The sequence below is a fragment of the Pundamilia nyererei genome, unplaced genomic scaffold, assembly GCF_000239375.1.
Source record: "Pundamilia nyererei isolate P.nyererei 1_Seehausen unplaced genomic scaffold, PunNye1.0 scaffold00075, whole genome shotgun sequence".
Lineage (NCBI taxonomy): Eukaryota > Metazoa > Chordata > Actinopteri > Cichliformes > Cichlidae > Pundamilia > Pundamilia nyererei.
In genome coordinates this window covers 1,341,775-1,358,157 of record NW_005187476.1, presented here as the reverse complement: position 1 = coordinate 1,358,157, position 16,383 = coordinate 1,341,775, and the positions used below count along the sequence as shown (strand labels likewise).

The following is a 16,383-nucleotide window of genomic DNA, read 5'->3' as shown; positions in this document are numbered from 1 at the left end:
AGAAAACACATTCATTCACAGACACACAAACACACACACATAAAAGCATAGGACTTGTATACAGACACAGCTGTACACTTATAAAGTACAAACCTCACACACACACACACACACACACACACACACTAAAGGTGAGAACTAACTTGTTGCTCCTGGGTGGTCTCTGTGTAAAGATAAGGCCAGGCAGGAATAAAGCCTGTTACGTTACGTTGAGGCTCAAGCTCGGGACTGTTTCGTTATGTTCCTCTTTCATACACATGTGGAATGTCTGCGGCAGAGAAAGAGCCTGCTCTTTTCTAAGTTTAGCTCCGATTACAGAGGGCTTTCTTAATGACAATGAGTCAGGAATGAAGCTGTATAAACCTCCTCCTCGGCTCTATTTCTGCTCTCATCAGCTCTGTTTGTGGAGGAGTTATACGTGTCCTAATACAGAAGACACCTCTCCTTTGTAGTAGTGTTGGTCAGGCATGACGATCCTGACGGTGGTTAGCATGTGGAGGATGTGGAAACGGAGGACGTTTGAAATGAAGAGATAAAAGAGTTAATCTTCCACCGTTTCTAAACCGATTCCCTCCATAGCTTCCTATTTATGTACAAGGGAAGAAAGAGGAAAAAGAACTTGCTCCATCTCTCTGAGCCTTTCTCCATCTCTCTCTCTGTCTGTTTCATGTGGTTACTGGAACAACAATGTACATTCTGAGTGCTAGGCCTTTGATGTTGTTGCATTCACCGAGCCGTCTTAAACCGGAGGAGAAAGAAGAGGGTGAAAAAGACGCAAGAGACATTCTGTGGTGTGTTTTTGGTCTCTCTCTCTGTGTCTTTCTCTTTCCATCTCTCTCTCTCTCACTGGCAAAGCATCTGACATCTCCCGGCAAAAGACAAATTCGGTTTCGCCTGTTAAGTCGTCAGTCAAAGCTTCGTAAGACTTTTTTTTTCTTTCTTGCTCTCTCTCTGCCTTTTTCTCTCCCTCGCGCTCTGTCTTTGCTTCATTTCCGTGGATGCGGTATTGTGAAGGCCGCTTACACGCTTTTCAAACAATAACAGTTCACCCCCCCCACCACAAGTTTCCTCTCTGCCAGAACCCTACACATGCCAGCACATCCTTTACAGAGCCTTGAACCAACAACAAACGTTAAGCATTTTCACCGCCGAGAGAGATGAGGGGCCCATCCGCAAGCCCCTGTGTAATTAAACTAGATCTAATACTGTTATATGTTTCTTTTAGAAAGAAGGAGCGTTTCGGGGGTTTCTTTCTCACAGTGGTGAATACGAATTCCCAGGTCAGCATAATGTTCTGCGTATGGGACGATAGGAAAGGAACACTGCAGGTCTCAGACAGCCTGCAAAATTGTGATTCTCTGAGCTTCGACGGCCTCTGATTATAATTCCTTTCTTACAATCACAGTGTTTATGTGCTTTTAAAGGATACGATTATACTAAAAGAGGAAAAACATAGGAAACGAACGTGTGTATTTATCCCAGAGCATCAAATACTACACGCAAGGTGAGCTGATGCAATTTCCATGAAAATATTTAACTGACACATGAAAATGGCCCCCTTTTAAAGAACAGTGGAGGTCATATTAAGAGGCTGCAGAAGTACTGTGGAGTAAATGACAGGTACAGCAGCCAGGAGATCTTCTAGAAGGAAGGCTCACCACTAAACATGGATCAAAAGTAAATGTAATTTGGATGCCTCTATCTAAATAAACGACCACACGTTTCGTTTCAAGGATCAGTGAAACATATAAAAAATGCACAAATAGAAATGAAATTAAAATCATAGAAAATGTCTTTCCATGTTTAGCAACTTGGTCCTAAAATATGATTTAAGAAGCTTGTTTCTGCCAAATGTTTCATAGCACTGCTTCTTATACGGCTGTGAACCTCTCCTGTATGTGTACGTCAGCACAACAACATGTTTGGTTCATTTTCAGCTGTTGATTGGCTCTTTGGGGACATAGCAACTTAATTTAGTCCTAAAGTACTATTTAGTTTATAGGGATCAGGCATTTTTTCTCCACAATAAAACTTGATAAAACTGTCTTATTTGAAGCCTTGAGAATGAGGATGAACTAAACTATCACTAGTCTCATCCTATTTTTCCAGGCTTTCCACAGCGGGCATGTGTCGGAAGCACCACGAGAAACAGTGAGCCAAGTCTATTCTTGCACATACAGTACTACCTCGCACTGAAAGATTCCCGTCTTAATGCTTTTGTACATAGCTTTTCCACGAGGGTTATTTGGATTATTTCGCTGTTACATCTATGAAAAGAATAAAAACCAACATCCTTCCAGTGCCTCTGTCCGTCACACTGACAGAAACACATCTCAATCTTCCCTCCATCGCTTGCCATCGCTTCACCTCCACCTCCAGTGCTGCTGCTTACACCGACGGCAGGAGGAGAACATGAAAGAGACAATCAAACGCGAGGCATCAGAGCTGTCATTGGTGTCTGCAGAATGCAAAGTGTTATCAGAAATATAGCTGAACCTGATCCTCTGCTCTGTCCTTCCCACAGGCAAAGTTATCCTTTCAACTCACTGTGGCTTTCAATAACATGCAAACAAAAAAACATCGACAACTTCATAGAAGGCTGTGTGTGTCTGCGGTTATTCAGAGAACGCTGAATGGTCCTCTGCTAATGGTGTGGTATCTAATGCATGTTCTGAAAGAGAGGTTTATAAAATAATACATGCGATCCTGTATTCTTTAATTAATGCTTCCCTGCAGGCCTTTATTTCAGTTTATCATCTATAATTTATTGTTATAGATGCCTCGAAATCATTAAAACTCTTCTAAGTGACAACAGACATAAGTTGCTCACAGAGTAAGTAGGTCTATAGCCTCTTTGAAACGCTGAACACAGTGGCGCTATTGTCACAATAAAGGGAGGTGTGAGGATGTGCAGGGAGAATACCCAGAAGCCTCAAATACCCCACTGTCGGTGCAGATGAAAGGGCCGCACCAAGCCAAATCACTTTATCAGCCCAAACAGCCTCTCTTATTGTTAGGCGCTTCTCAGACGTTGGGTGCTGAGATGTCACACCACTAATTGAGAGTCACAACAAGGCCCCTTGTTTGGCCTGCTCCACCGGTTGTGTACAGCTACTGTAATCACCACAATAATTTGGCTCCCTGAAACATCAAATGGCAGCGTGGAAGCTGCAGGAATTTGCATTGCAGCCTTTGATGTGGGAAATTTAAACAAAGCAAGCTCTCGCTCTCTTGAACGGTGTGAAGGTTACAACGTCCTGCCCTCCACTGTCTGCTTGTCATTCCTGCTTCTGTCTAAATCACCTCTACTGTGGTTATTATTTTGGCTACGAATGCAACAGAGCGATAAAATCACGCATGAAAGGCAAATATAACCCAGGGTTGACCTAAGGGCTTGTTTATCTTTTACACACAAAAGGAGACAGACATCGTTATTAAGACATACTAGCAAGAGCCCGCAAGTCTTGTTGATGGCGGTTTTCCATTGCACAAGAGTAGGAACCTTTACTCAATGCTCGACTTTAATCCAAAGCCATGCTAGCCGCTCCGTGTGGCTGTGTTTAAACACGCTCATACTCTGGGCAAAATGTTAACATCATGCTAACATGCTAATCTTTTACACGCACAATAGTATATTGAACGCAATGCTTAGCATATTAGGGTCAGGATGTTAACATTTAATATAGATTAGAGTTATGGAAATTTTATTTCTCAAAGGTTTATGATCAATCCATGGTGGGAATACTATAACTAACTGTATTAAAGAGTCCCTCTTGGAATATTGTTGATTGACTAAAACAAGACTTTTAGAGGGAAGTTTGGTTTTTTGACTAATTCGAGGCCAAAATCAAACCCATAAGTACTGATACTCTACAAGGTCACCAAGCAAAATGTCTTCCTTCTTTAAAATGACCTTTACTGCATTTTCTTATTTTGTGTTTTGCACATAGAGTATAGGTATAGTTACATATGCAAATACAAGCACAACAAAAAAAATCCAAAATAAAAAAAAAATCAGAGCAGCATACAATCAAAAAGTTTTTGCCTGGCTTTATGCAGTCCAATAAAAATATGTGTACACACTTGATGCTTCAATCGGAATCAAAAGAAGAAGTATCAGCCAGGTTCACTTTAATAACTGATCAACAGCAAATGTCACCACCTCTAAGAAAGCTGAAGCTTTAGCAGTTTGCTTGTCTGGACCATCCAAGTGTGTGTTAACACAATGTCACAATAATAGAACATCAGAACATGCTATGCTCAGAAAAACTGCAAAAAACACAAGAGCTACTCCTTAAAGTCTGCAGGTCTCAGACAACCAGATAAAGATGAAGCTGTGTGTCCTGTCTGGAGGGGTTATAAGGAGAAAGCAGCTTCACTAAAGAAGAACGTGGCTATACGGCTTAGGTTGCTGAACAAACCACTAGATTTCTGTAATAATGTCTTTTATATAGATAGGACCAAAGTAGAACTGTTTGGCACATCAGCACAATCATTCTTCTTCTTAGAGTCGAGCATGGTGGTGGAAGAGTAATGGTTTGGGCAGTAGGACAGGGGCACAGTGCGGTGACTGAGTTGGCCCTGTACTCCTCGGTATATCAGAGAATTCTAGAGTCAGACGTGAGGCCATCTGCTGGACTGTCCCGTGAAAACTCAGCAATTCCTCAAAGTGCAGAGTAGGGATGGGTATCGTTTAGGTTTTATCAGCTGTTTTTTTGTAAAAAGATAACAATGTTAGCCTTTTCTGCAGCTATGGGGCATATATGGTATCACTCTTGGCTGGAAGCAGTGCTTAATCAATGGGAAAAAACACAAACTTTGTCCAAAACCTCTCATGTTTAACTGTTTTCCACTTTTTCTTTGGTCATTTTAGCCTTTTTGGCCAGGGTGAAGGGAGTATCTGCCATCAAACAAGAAGACAGCCGCATGTAGCTATGATGATGTTTGTTAGTTCACCTTACATGCATTAATGTTATAACGTGGTTAGCCTACTCAACGTAAATTACACGCAAACAACATTAAGCGACTCACGCAGAGAAGAACGGCTGCTGCTGCCATCATCATCCTCATCATTTCTGCTACACTGGCAGGGCTAGGGGCCAGGACTCTCCTCTTCGGGTTTTTGGGGGATATTGCTAACTCCGGGTCCGATAACAGGCAACCCACGCACAGTAGATGTGCTCGGTGTGAGGTCTCGCAGCAAGCTATCATACGGCGCATTTCTGGGCTTTTAAAAAAAACGCTATGCGTCGCCAGGTGTTTCATCGGATTTGAGGTGTTACCTCCTTTGACAGTATCACAGTATCAGCTTAAAGCACTTGTTGCTGCTGAGTTTGCATCTTTTGCTGTGAAGTACAGCCAGACTTTTGCCTTGGACATTTTTAATCTGTAGCTCTGCTCTAAAAGAACGCATGTACCTGGCCCCGCCTACTATCCTCGGAAACGTAAAATTATTGGCTAGAAGTGTATCACAGCTCAGGGAAAAAAAGCACCGAAATAAAGCACCGAAATAAAGCACCGAAATGTGCGCTGCTTTTCGGTCTGGTTACTACCGTTTATGTCAGAACCGGTGCCACGCCGGTACCCATCCCTAGTGCAGAGTTGAGACAGCTCACCTGCTGTTCAAATCTTCTGTTTGCAACAGTAAAACATAACACTGCTTGTTCCAACAGGGGATAAACTTAGTGGCTGAATCAATGACCACTACAAGATATTACATGATCATATTTAACTGACTCGTTAAAGAGCTCAAGAATGAATGGAAATGAGCATATCGATGAGCAGATATGAGAATAGATTCCCTTTAATTAACAGTTTTTATATGAAAAGGAAACAGCACACTGATTAACTAGAACACAAAGATAGCTGAAGACAGCAGTTTGCACACCCACAGATATTTCCTTAAAACTCAAATGAGTTGTGATGAATAATTAATTTAATACATTTCCGACCAATTTCAGATATTATTAGATAAATATATAAATGTGCTTTCACAACAACCAGTTCTACGTTTGTTGTCTGGACAATATTGAGAGCCACACAAATTTAATGGCACATAGCTGGATGGATGAATAATACAGCAAAATAATAAACAAATTTATGAACCAAAGCCATCGGCAAACACAGCGACAGTAACCACACCCAAAGACTTATAAAATACGTCGCCTCATTTATATTCCTAATCTGCTTCCCAGCCACCTAAACCCACAACAGAAGAACACTTGACACTGATCTCATATCGCTATGTGTGAGTGACCTCATCCTTTCCTCTTCTCCCTCTGTGGCCCCCTCAGTGAGATCTGCATGCTCACTCAGCCATGCATACTGACGTCTAATCAACAGCAATTAACCCTGGCCTCTTTCATAGGCCGTGGAGCTCGGAGATAATGAAGACACCACTGTGTATTTATTTTCCTTTTTCCCACACACAGCGTTTGTCATCTGGAAACTTTTTTCAAGGCTCACTGACTTTGGAATGTGACTACCAACACCAAAAAAGCGTCCCCTCGATATTGCTGTCAATGCTGGGTGAACATAATTAAGACTGTGAAGAAAGCGATAAGATACGGAACAATTTGGAGATGGTTTTGATTTTTTCTACACACCTATTGCAATATTGCAGTTCTGGATGTTTTTCTAGGCATTATCCAACAGAGGTGCATGAGAGACTTCAACTGCTGGATTGGACATTGGCCAGACTTTAACATGCCAGCCCTCTAACACAAAGTCTGTGTCGTGTAGGGCTGAGTTGATATGCTAACAGTACAGAGAACAGTCTGGTGCTACCTCGGGCAAGATCCTTTCAAGTGGTTTCTTTACCAGATCCACACTGTGTATTTCCAATAATGCAATAGTGGCTGAAGCAGACTATCTCCTGCTGTGTGCTACAAATAAGAAAGAACAACTATGGATTTCTTTTAAAAAACATCATTCTCCTGATATCGTCTTAAGTTCATATGAGAAAATGGCCATAGCCCATTTTGTATAGTGTAGTACCCTCTGGAAGATAGGAGCCAGCGTTGCTGAGGTGTGACAAACCTTGTTTCGGCTGTTTTAATTCCATTTCTTATTCCTTGCTGCTGAGATAATGGAGTTCTTCCTCAATCCATCCACTGTATCTTTGGTCTCGCTCCAGTCTATCTGACTGTAGGCTGAACTAGAAAACAAAGAGACACAAGAAACATCCAAACAGTGTTACGGTCTGCTGTTTCAGACAAAGGTATTTGCATTAGTTTGCAGGGAGATCTCTTTTTCGACAGAGTTTTGGAAGCCACATTGTAATCTTAAGCAGAAGAATGATTCAAGTGTCAGTCAATCTCCCCTGTGAGAAGCAGACAAGCTAGTTGGAGCCTTGGATGCAAAAATAGCATGGGAGATGGAGGACACCCTTGCTCTACCCCCACATCTGACCTTTGGCTCTTTGAAGAAAAATGTCTACATCAAATACTCTGAATTATCTATTCAAATGCCTGGAAACAATCTTTGGACAATGACACATCAATCAAACGTTCTGTGAACCGGGGGTGGTTGTTTATATAAATGCTGTCCATCTGGGGGAGAGATCTCAACAATGTTACATCTCTTTTTCTGTGGGGAGATGGCAGTAAAAAGAAAGAAGGAAGTTCATAGAAAAACTTAAAATTCGGCCTTTTTTTCTCTTTTTCTTTCTTTCCTCAAATCCCAGCGTGAATGTGTCGGCGAGCTCGTGGTATGCACCAAGATGAAAAGTAGAGGCCATCCCTTTGAAATCCTCCTCAAGTCAAAATTACCATTTCATTTCAACTCCAGCCAGGAAACGGAGAGCGGGGCCACTGCTAACTGCTTTGGGCATATCGTTATTTATTGTGTGTAAACTTTGTAGGAACATTGTTGCCTGGGAAAATGTGTTGTGTGGGTGGTAGAAGTGAGCAGTTGGAGCAACCACAAAGGGAGAGATCAGGCCTATTTTCTCTGTAGGAGGAACACATAAAAGTGAAAATAATGCCCATTATTACAGAAAAACAACATCAGCCTTCTTTGCTCATAATTGTCTAACAGCTGAGAAGTTACCACTGAAGCTAAACAACCAACCAGTTGACCCTATTTAGGTAACTGCATTATAATTTTTCTGCTCTTTTAATTAGTAAGCTCTCTGTGCTAAGTGGGCCATTATCTGAGTTGGAACTAACTGCTTTTTCTATATTAAGTCTGCCATGTTGTTTCATTTAATTAACTTTATTGACCTCTACGCTGCAGGGGTTAACATTTTCTAAGCTATACTGTGAACCTACTCATGTAGCAGTACTTTAAAAAGTCCTTTAAAATGTGTTATTCTTATTGTGAAAAGTGGATTCATAGTTTGCTGTTTTACATATTTGCCTAAAAAGCAAAATATCCCTCATTCAGTCCTGGGAGGAGGTCTAAAAATCCCTCAGGCTTGTGTCAGGAAAGGAATCTGGTGTAAAAATCTGCCAAATCAAACATACAGAGCCCTGCTCTGGTGTGAATAAAGGAGGAGCCAAACGTACTTTCTAGTTTGAGCCAGAAAAGATTACTAAACAGGGGATCTTTCCAAAATACTGTGTAACACATTATTTTGACCATATTAGATTTAGTTATTCCTTGGTGTTCGTAACAGTAGCTATATTTCATGTATTTAGGAGACTGCATTTGCAGTTTTGATTCAAACTGCAATAATCTTTTTTTTTCTTTCTTCTGGAGACTATTCTAGCGGATATTGTATGAAAGAGATGACACGCCTTGGATAAGTTGCACCAAATACCAAATTTAGAATCATCAGTTAACCTAACAAGCACGCCTTACTTGTTGGAGACTAAAGGCAGTCGATGGCATCATCAGAGACATAGAGAGCACATACAAACCCCACAGAAAGGCTACAGCTGCTGAGGAGGTTCAAACCAGGAATCTTCTTGTTGTGAGGCAGCCGTGCTAACCTCTATCATGGCTGCCCCAACTGTAGAGAAAGTAAGCCAAATGAAACCACACAAATTCTGAATTTGCCATTATTTCACCTTCCAAATGCAATTTTGTAAAATTTAGATCGTTAGTCTTTGAGTAGTCTCATGGAAAGACACCATGGGTTTTGTTTTTAGACAGTGATCTGGGTCAGTACCTGAGTTTAATAGATTCTGCCTGTGATATGAGGGATGTGGCTCATATCACAGGCAGATTTTTTTAAATCCAATTTTGGCTGAGTTCATAATATCATTTAAATAGAAGTGATTATATTTAATATCACTAAAGAATAACAGTGAAAAGGCTGTTCTTGGTCGACAAGGGTTGATTGAGGTTGAGCAACAGCTAGAGTAGGTCTATTTAACCAACAGTGCTCTGCCAGCTAGTGACATTGGTAACTTTGCTAAAAGCATACAAATCAAGAGTTGCACACTTACTAAGACAATAAAAGGAAAGCCTATAAGGTCTTATTGAGGCGTTAGCTGTCTAAGTGGCATATCTGGGAACATATCATTAAAGTACAATAGAAATACAGATATAACGACACATAAAGAAAGTGACTTTAGTGAGGTAGGCTTCTGGTTTGATATCTTGGATGTTTCATTTGAGCTGGTTTCAAGTAAATGGGCCGATCATAGGGATACACAAACATATACCTAACTTCAATTATTTGTACCATCCTGTTAGTTTTAAAGGCTGGATCATTTAGTCCGAACTGTTCTTGTTTTTGTGACCCACATTCAGCACCATCAGACAGCTGTTTGCATTACAAACCAGGCGAACACTACCTGGCCTGCCTCTAATGGCAAACAGATAAAGTTTGTTATCTAGCTAGTAAACACAGTGAAGCATTTGGAAGTTAAAGATCCAGTGTATTTCTTTTAAACTACTAGGGATTATATATTTTATGAGACAAAACAGAGCTCTGAAGCATGGTAAGAACTAATGCTGACTTTGCTGTTTGCAAATCTCTGTTGTTTACAAATTATTCTGTGTGTTCTTCTCTCTTCAAGAACAAAGGAAAGGTAACACGTTACTGATGATTGAATTCCCATTTTCAGTTAAACAAATGATATAATAACAGATAATATGTCAGTGCTGGATTATCAATTTAATCTGCTGCCCCCAAGTGGCCAAGAATTCAAATAAATACATTTTTAATCACTGGATCATTTACTACAACTTTTGTAATATGTAATTACTCTTAATTATTCACATCAAACAGAACAGGTAGCACAGAGTGTGGGGGTGAAAGCACATACATACGCACAATAAGTATCAACAAAACAGTCCAGTCATTCTAATTTTTCCAATTCTTCTCTCAAAGTTTAAACACAAACATCCCCAGAACAAAAACACGTGCCCACAAATATTAAGAGGAACATTATTCATGCGATCATCATCATCGTACTGTAAATGTGTTATCATTGTGTTTAATAGAATTAAGACCATAAGGAGAGAGTGTGGACAGAGCCCAGTTGATTCATGACCAGAGGGAGAGGCAGCAGAACTTTGTTGACTGTGTTCTCCTCCAACAAAAGAGTACATCTAATCTTAAACATATGGCTGAAGCCGGGGATCCACAGATGACAGCATGCAGAGTATGGAAAAACACTGCAGTTGTCTTTTTTTCACCCCTATAAATCCATGTCAGCTCTTTTATGTCCTGGATGTTTTCGCTGTTTCAGACACTTGTACATTCCCCAAACCAGTTAAAGTTAAAGATTGCACCATGTAATGTTTACTAAAATCATAAATTCACTCACTTCTGGTCACATAGTTTTCTGTTGAACTTTTCTGCTCTAGAAATTCCAGATAATAGTATTTTACTATTTTAAGTAATGATACACTGAGATATCTAAACAGAAATACACAAGTTAAGTAGGCTAGCTGCTTGATTCCCATGTGCAGCTTACAAAATATAATTAAGGGAAGAACTGGATTGTTGAAACAATATGATGGTCACACACTGTGATCTATCTCAGCATATCGCAACTGGCGCAGATGTAACACAGATATAAATGTGTAATGGATTTTTAATAGTCATGATTCTGCTGGTGAAAGAGATGTGCACAGTGGCACGCGTGACTTGTTGAAATACAGAAAATAAGAATTTGCATGTAAAACACGTGGACTATAGCCCTGCTCTGACTCAGTAACATCATCTTGGCCACTCTCAGACAAGTTCTGCAAACGTGTCAGTTGAAGGAGTTGAAAAGCAAGCTGGGTGTTGCATATATATTTGGACTACAAGGGCTTGTTCATTTGTTTTATCTGTCCCACATTTTGTGTCCTCCACAAGAATTTATTTGTACTGGCTGCGGCTGCATCGGACTTGGCTGCAGGACTTATATATTTAAACAAGGACTGTTGAGAGTAAGGGGAAGTGTTCGACTAAACTCAAGTCGGGTCTTCTTTAACATTTAAACATGTTTCTGTCCACAAGGGCAAAAATGTTTACCTCTGCTGGTTCTGTTCCCGTTGTACAGCCAGACAGTTTCTTTCAGATCCATATTCTGGAACAGCAAAGAAAAACAGAGTCAGAGAAGAAGAGTGCACGATAGGTGAGGAAGGAAACAAAGGCATAGCAGTTGCAGGAAGTAAACAAACTGACAAACTGAAACATGAATATAAGACAAAGACAGATGGGAACAAAATGGAATCAGTTGCACGAGGCTAGATCGTCTTACAGGAAGCGCACGCTCTGATACTTTAGCCGCTGACCTCTCGTATGCAGCAGAGGGGGTGGAGGCGACAAGGGCTCTGCGGGCCCCATCTGCACGGCTTGTCCCTGGCTATGTGGCCATGTGTAGCACCTGGCCCCAAGCCAGCGCCCAACGCCCCTTTGTGGTGGTCAGAATGGCTGGTTGGGGTCTGCCTTTGATCCCGGGCCAACTATTCATCTCTAAAGGAAGAGGAAGAGCAAAAAAAACAGAAGAAAAAGATAAACAGCAAAAGAGGGAGGGGAGTAGAGGGAAAAAAGTCAACCTCTGCTGCCAATTATTGGAAAAACATCAAGGTCTTTTCTGCTTTTCTGTCTGTGTAAAGAGAAAGAAGAGAAAAGAGAGAAGGGGAGGCAAAAGAAGAGATAGCTGTTTGATGGCTTGGCTCAGTGTTAGTTGGAAGATTGTGGCAAGTCAAGGCGAGGCAGAAGCTGACCTGCAGGAGGTGATTAAAGGTGGAGAGAGCTGTTTGTCTGGCTGCTAAGGCTCTCTCTCTCTCATTTTTTGGTGTGTTTTCTTTTTCCGGCATGCCCCTTTTTTTTTTATCTTTGCCTCTTTCACTATCTGGCGCAGACTCCCCTCTTCCCCTTGTTGTTGCCATCCTTATCTGTGCCTTTCTTTCTTTTACCACCACGTGCTGTTAAACCAGTTCATAAGGACAAATAAAGGTCATTTTTCTGTCCTGTTGAGGTGTTTCTGTCTCTGTCTATTTGTCTGTCTGCCTCTTTTTCTTTGGTCTCGAACCTCAACACATATCTATAGTATATTTACAGATATTTACAGTGTGAGGAAAGCAGAAAGCAAGTGTGAATGACAGCCTGTACACTGAAGAAGCATGTCAGACTGCTGATGAGGATGTCACAATAATAAACAGAGGAGAGGATTAAAGTGTTGTCAGTAAGAAACACGCATTTTAAAACCCGTGAAGAACAGAAATAATCACATAAGTGATGCAGTTTACACTTTCACACCAACTCCATCTTAGCCTTTAGGGCTCGGGGCTTATTTTTATTTATTTATCTATTTTTCAGGGAATAATTTGGCTCTACTATACATTTCTGTATAAAACTGCAATACACCTACTGCAAATTCTGACATAGGGTGATATATAGGTACTAATGTCTGACATGAACTAAACTATAACACCAAACATGAGTATCTAATACTGATAATAACACAACTACAGCAGGTACAGCAGGTTAAAGCTGAAATTGAACACCAAATTAAGAAGTATTTATGACAAATTATTGTTAATTTGTCTTCCAGGCAAATTTCAGCAGCATGGAGGTTGAATTTAAACTAATCAGGAAGTGCTCATATTTCTTTCTTCTTCATCAGCTTATTGTCAGTTATTATTTGGCTCACTTCTTGAATATTGGTGTGTGTCTCATACATGACCCTGCCAAAATCAGCTAATTAATTTTTTGTACTACAACTATGGCAAATTAGACATTATAGAATTGCAATTTTTTTTTACCATTATGTTATGATTTTTTTTACAGATCCTGAAAGTATTTATTTATTATATACCTGTTCTGCTGCCCATTATTGGCTAATCAGCTAATCTTATGGCGTTTAGGAATGTAGACATAGTAAAGATCAGCGGCCCCCACCCCCCGGGCCATGGTCCGTGAGTCGTTTGGTACCGGGCTGCCAGAGGTGTGAAATTTATGGTTTTCAGGGTTTTTATCGCTTTTATTGTTATTTTTATCGTTTCTATCATTAACTCTGTTTCCCTGCATCTTTTCCTGTTTGTTATGAATGAATTTATTCTTTTTTGGTTTGGTTTGTTTGGTACTGGTACTGGTTTTATTTTGTTGTGTTTATCCGCGACACCTTAAAGCCTGGCCTGAAAATATTGTCGGACATAAACCAGTCCGTGGCGCAAAAAAGGTTGGGGACCATTGGTCAAGATGACCTGCTCAAGTTCAAACTGAGCATCAGATTATGGGAGAAATGTGAATTAAGAAATTTTGTATGTGGCGGGGTTGTTGGTGCCAGACCGGTTGGCCTAGTTGAGCTACTGGGATTTTTCCCACATGACTATTTCTAAGGTTTCCCTCTTTTGGAGAATCCCCCCATTAAGCAAAAATATCAAGTGAGCAGCAGTTCTCTGGACACAAGAGCCTTCTCGATGTCAAAGGTTCAAGGAGAATGGCCACACTGCTTTGAGCTGATAGGAAACCAATGGTAACTCAAATAACCACTCTTTACAACCAAGGTAGTAAGAGCATCTCTGAATGCACAACACATAAAACCTTTTCAGCTAAGAACATGAGACTGAGGCTACAATCCTCACACGCTCACCAAAATTAGAAAACAGAATATCAAAACTCCTGGTCCAGTCTCACGAGTGTATTTAGTGGTGTTGCAATGGCGTCAGGGATATTTTCTTCGCTCATTTTGGGCCCCTTAGTAGCAACTGAGTATTGCTGAAACTCCACAACCTACCTGAATACTGTTGCCGACCATGTCCATCCCTTCACGATCACTGTGTACCCTTCATCTCAAACTGGTTAATTGAACATGACTATGAGTTCATAGTGCTCAAAGGACCTCCCCAGATATTTTGGGATGTTGTGGAGCAGGAGATTCCAAATACAAAAGGGGTTCCAGCCTGGTACTTGCATGGTTTACCTGTGAGTCGCCTGTTAAATCTCCTGTGAGTGTGGTTGTCAATTCAATTAAAAGACCTGAATAGCAGTGACAAAGTCTAGCAACATTTTCATACATACAGTATGAAACATGTCCTGACACAGAGACACACCTAAACACTAGCAGCAGTGCAGTTACTTCTTTTTGTGGTCTGGTCAGGAATTTATTATAAGCCCCTTAAAACCCTGTTCGTATGCATCACTTGCCTCCTCTCCTCTGCTTTCGTCCTTGCAGGCAAAGAAACAGAACAGACAATAGCACATGCATTGATCACCAAGGACGTATTTCTATCACTCTCCCTCCCTCGGCCTCTCCCTCGGTCTGTCTCTGTAATTTCTCTTTCATGGCTGTTTTTCCTGCGGTCTCCCGAGACCTTCTTAGTCGACGAGAGAAAACATAAACTGAACATTAAAACGCCCCGCAGCCCTTTAAACACTTGTCATTTGTCCTTTGTACAAATCATGGCGAGAGTTGCTATAGAGACTGCGCTTTTTATCTATCTTGTTGTGTTATTACTAATTCTTTTTTTTTAAATTAACTTTGCTGGTGAGAAAGAGAGAAAGAGGATGAGAAAAACAGACAGTGAGAGAGAAAACCAGTCGAATATGAGTATGGGGGAATGATCAAAAATGAGACGTTTAAAAATCCAGTTTGCCACAGGGTGAAAGATGAGAGATGAGTGAAGGACATGTACTGTGGATCTTTGTGGACAGATTGGCTAATAAAAAGCTTTTTTCCCCGTCAGATGGAAGACGTGATGTTTAGTTCACAGTTTAATGTATGTATTTTTCCGTAATGAGGCTCTGATTCTCACAGTGGTTTTACCATGTGTGTCTGCCTAAACTGCGTGTTTCTCCCATTGTTTTAGCGTACGTAGTGTGTATGACTGCCTGTAAGACTGCGTGTTCATTAGATTCCTGGTACCTGCACCCAGCCATGGGCGTTTAATTCAGCGAGCAGGCAGGGGCATTATCACACACTACCATCACTAATCCCCATGGAATGAAACACCGACACTTTGATGTCTGCCAAAGAACACCGCTGTAGTATTTGGAGGCGAGACCCTGCATCACGTACAAACCGCAATTAACAATCTATAGCTGGACTAGAGCCAGGCAGAGTGGTGGAGGTGCAAAGAGGGCGGGAGAGAAGAAAGAAACAGCAGAAAGACACTGATGATAAAGAGCCAGAAGCAGGATGGTAAAGCATAAAAGGATGTATACTATGCATTTGTGTGAATATGTGTGTGTGTGTGTGTATACTGTCAATGTACATATACGGGGGTTGAAGTTGCTCGCAGACATATCATCAGTCTTTGCCAATGTGGAAGTGCTTCTTCAGTGATCAATGCAGGACACACACTGACACATACACGGCACTGATTGATACACATGCATGCGCTGTAACAACAGTGTTTCTGTCTCAGTAACAACCTGCCTGGAGCTTAAAGAACACAGGACAGTAAAGGAAGTCCTGGACAACAGAAATAAAGGCAAGCGGCTGCTGGGTAGAACACAAAACCCTGGACTTTTTGTACTTGACGAGGACGCCGAATGAAAAATTCAGGCCCTCCAATGCCGACAGGCTCTGAGAAAAGTCCTTCAAACACACGCGCACACATGCGTACACAAAACACAATTCCTCATGCCACCTACACACATTCTGGTGAGAAAATGATATCGGTGCGTGCCAGTGTGAATGCGTGTGTGTTTACATGCATGTGTGTGTGTGAATGCGTCACACGCTGGAGCACGCAGGCTATAATACATACACCTCATGTAAGAGGATAAAACACCAAAAAAAAAAAAAACCCCAAAGACTTTCATCAAAGCAAGTGAGAGAGGATGTCAGAGATTTTTTCAAAAGATGAAAGAGAGGGATATTCTCTCATTTCGGCTCATCTCTCCCTCTCTCTCCCTCTCTCTCTTTCAAAATCCTTGAAGTATCATCCATGTTTCTATGACGAAGAGAGAGCGAGGAAGAGAGAGAAAGGGGGGTAAAAGTTATTTACGTCCCACGCTGTGTTATGTGGCCTGTCACTTCTCATTTT

The 16,383-nt window shown here is 41.1% G+C and overlaps 1 protein-coding gene across 1 annotated transcript in view; it reads right to left on the bottom strand.

Moving 5' to 3' along the window:
* Positions 1-11,469, bottom strand: part of LOC102197764 (axin-2-like) — a 58,236-nt gene extending 46,767 nt beyond the window's left edge. The window contains exons 1-2 of the mRNA XM_013911945.1: positions 11,417-11,469; positions 7,039-7,156 (exon numbers count right to left, since the gene is read on the bottom strand). The gene's annotated coding sequence lies outside the window, so the exon portion shown is untranslated. The remainder of the gene's footprint in view (positions 1-7,038; positions 7,157-11,416) is intronic.
* Between the last annotated feature and the right edge of the window lie 4,914 nt (positions 11,470-16,383).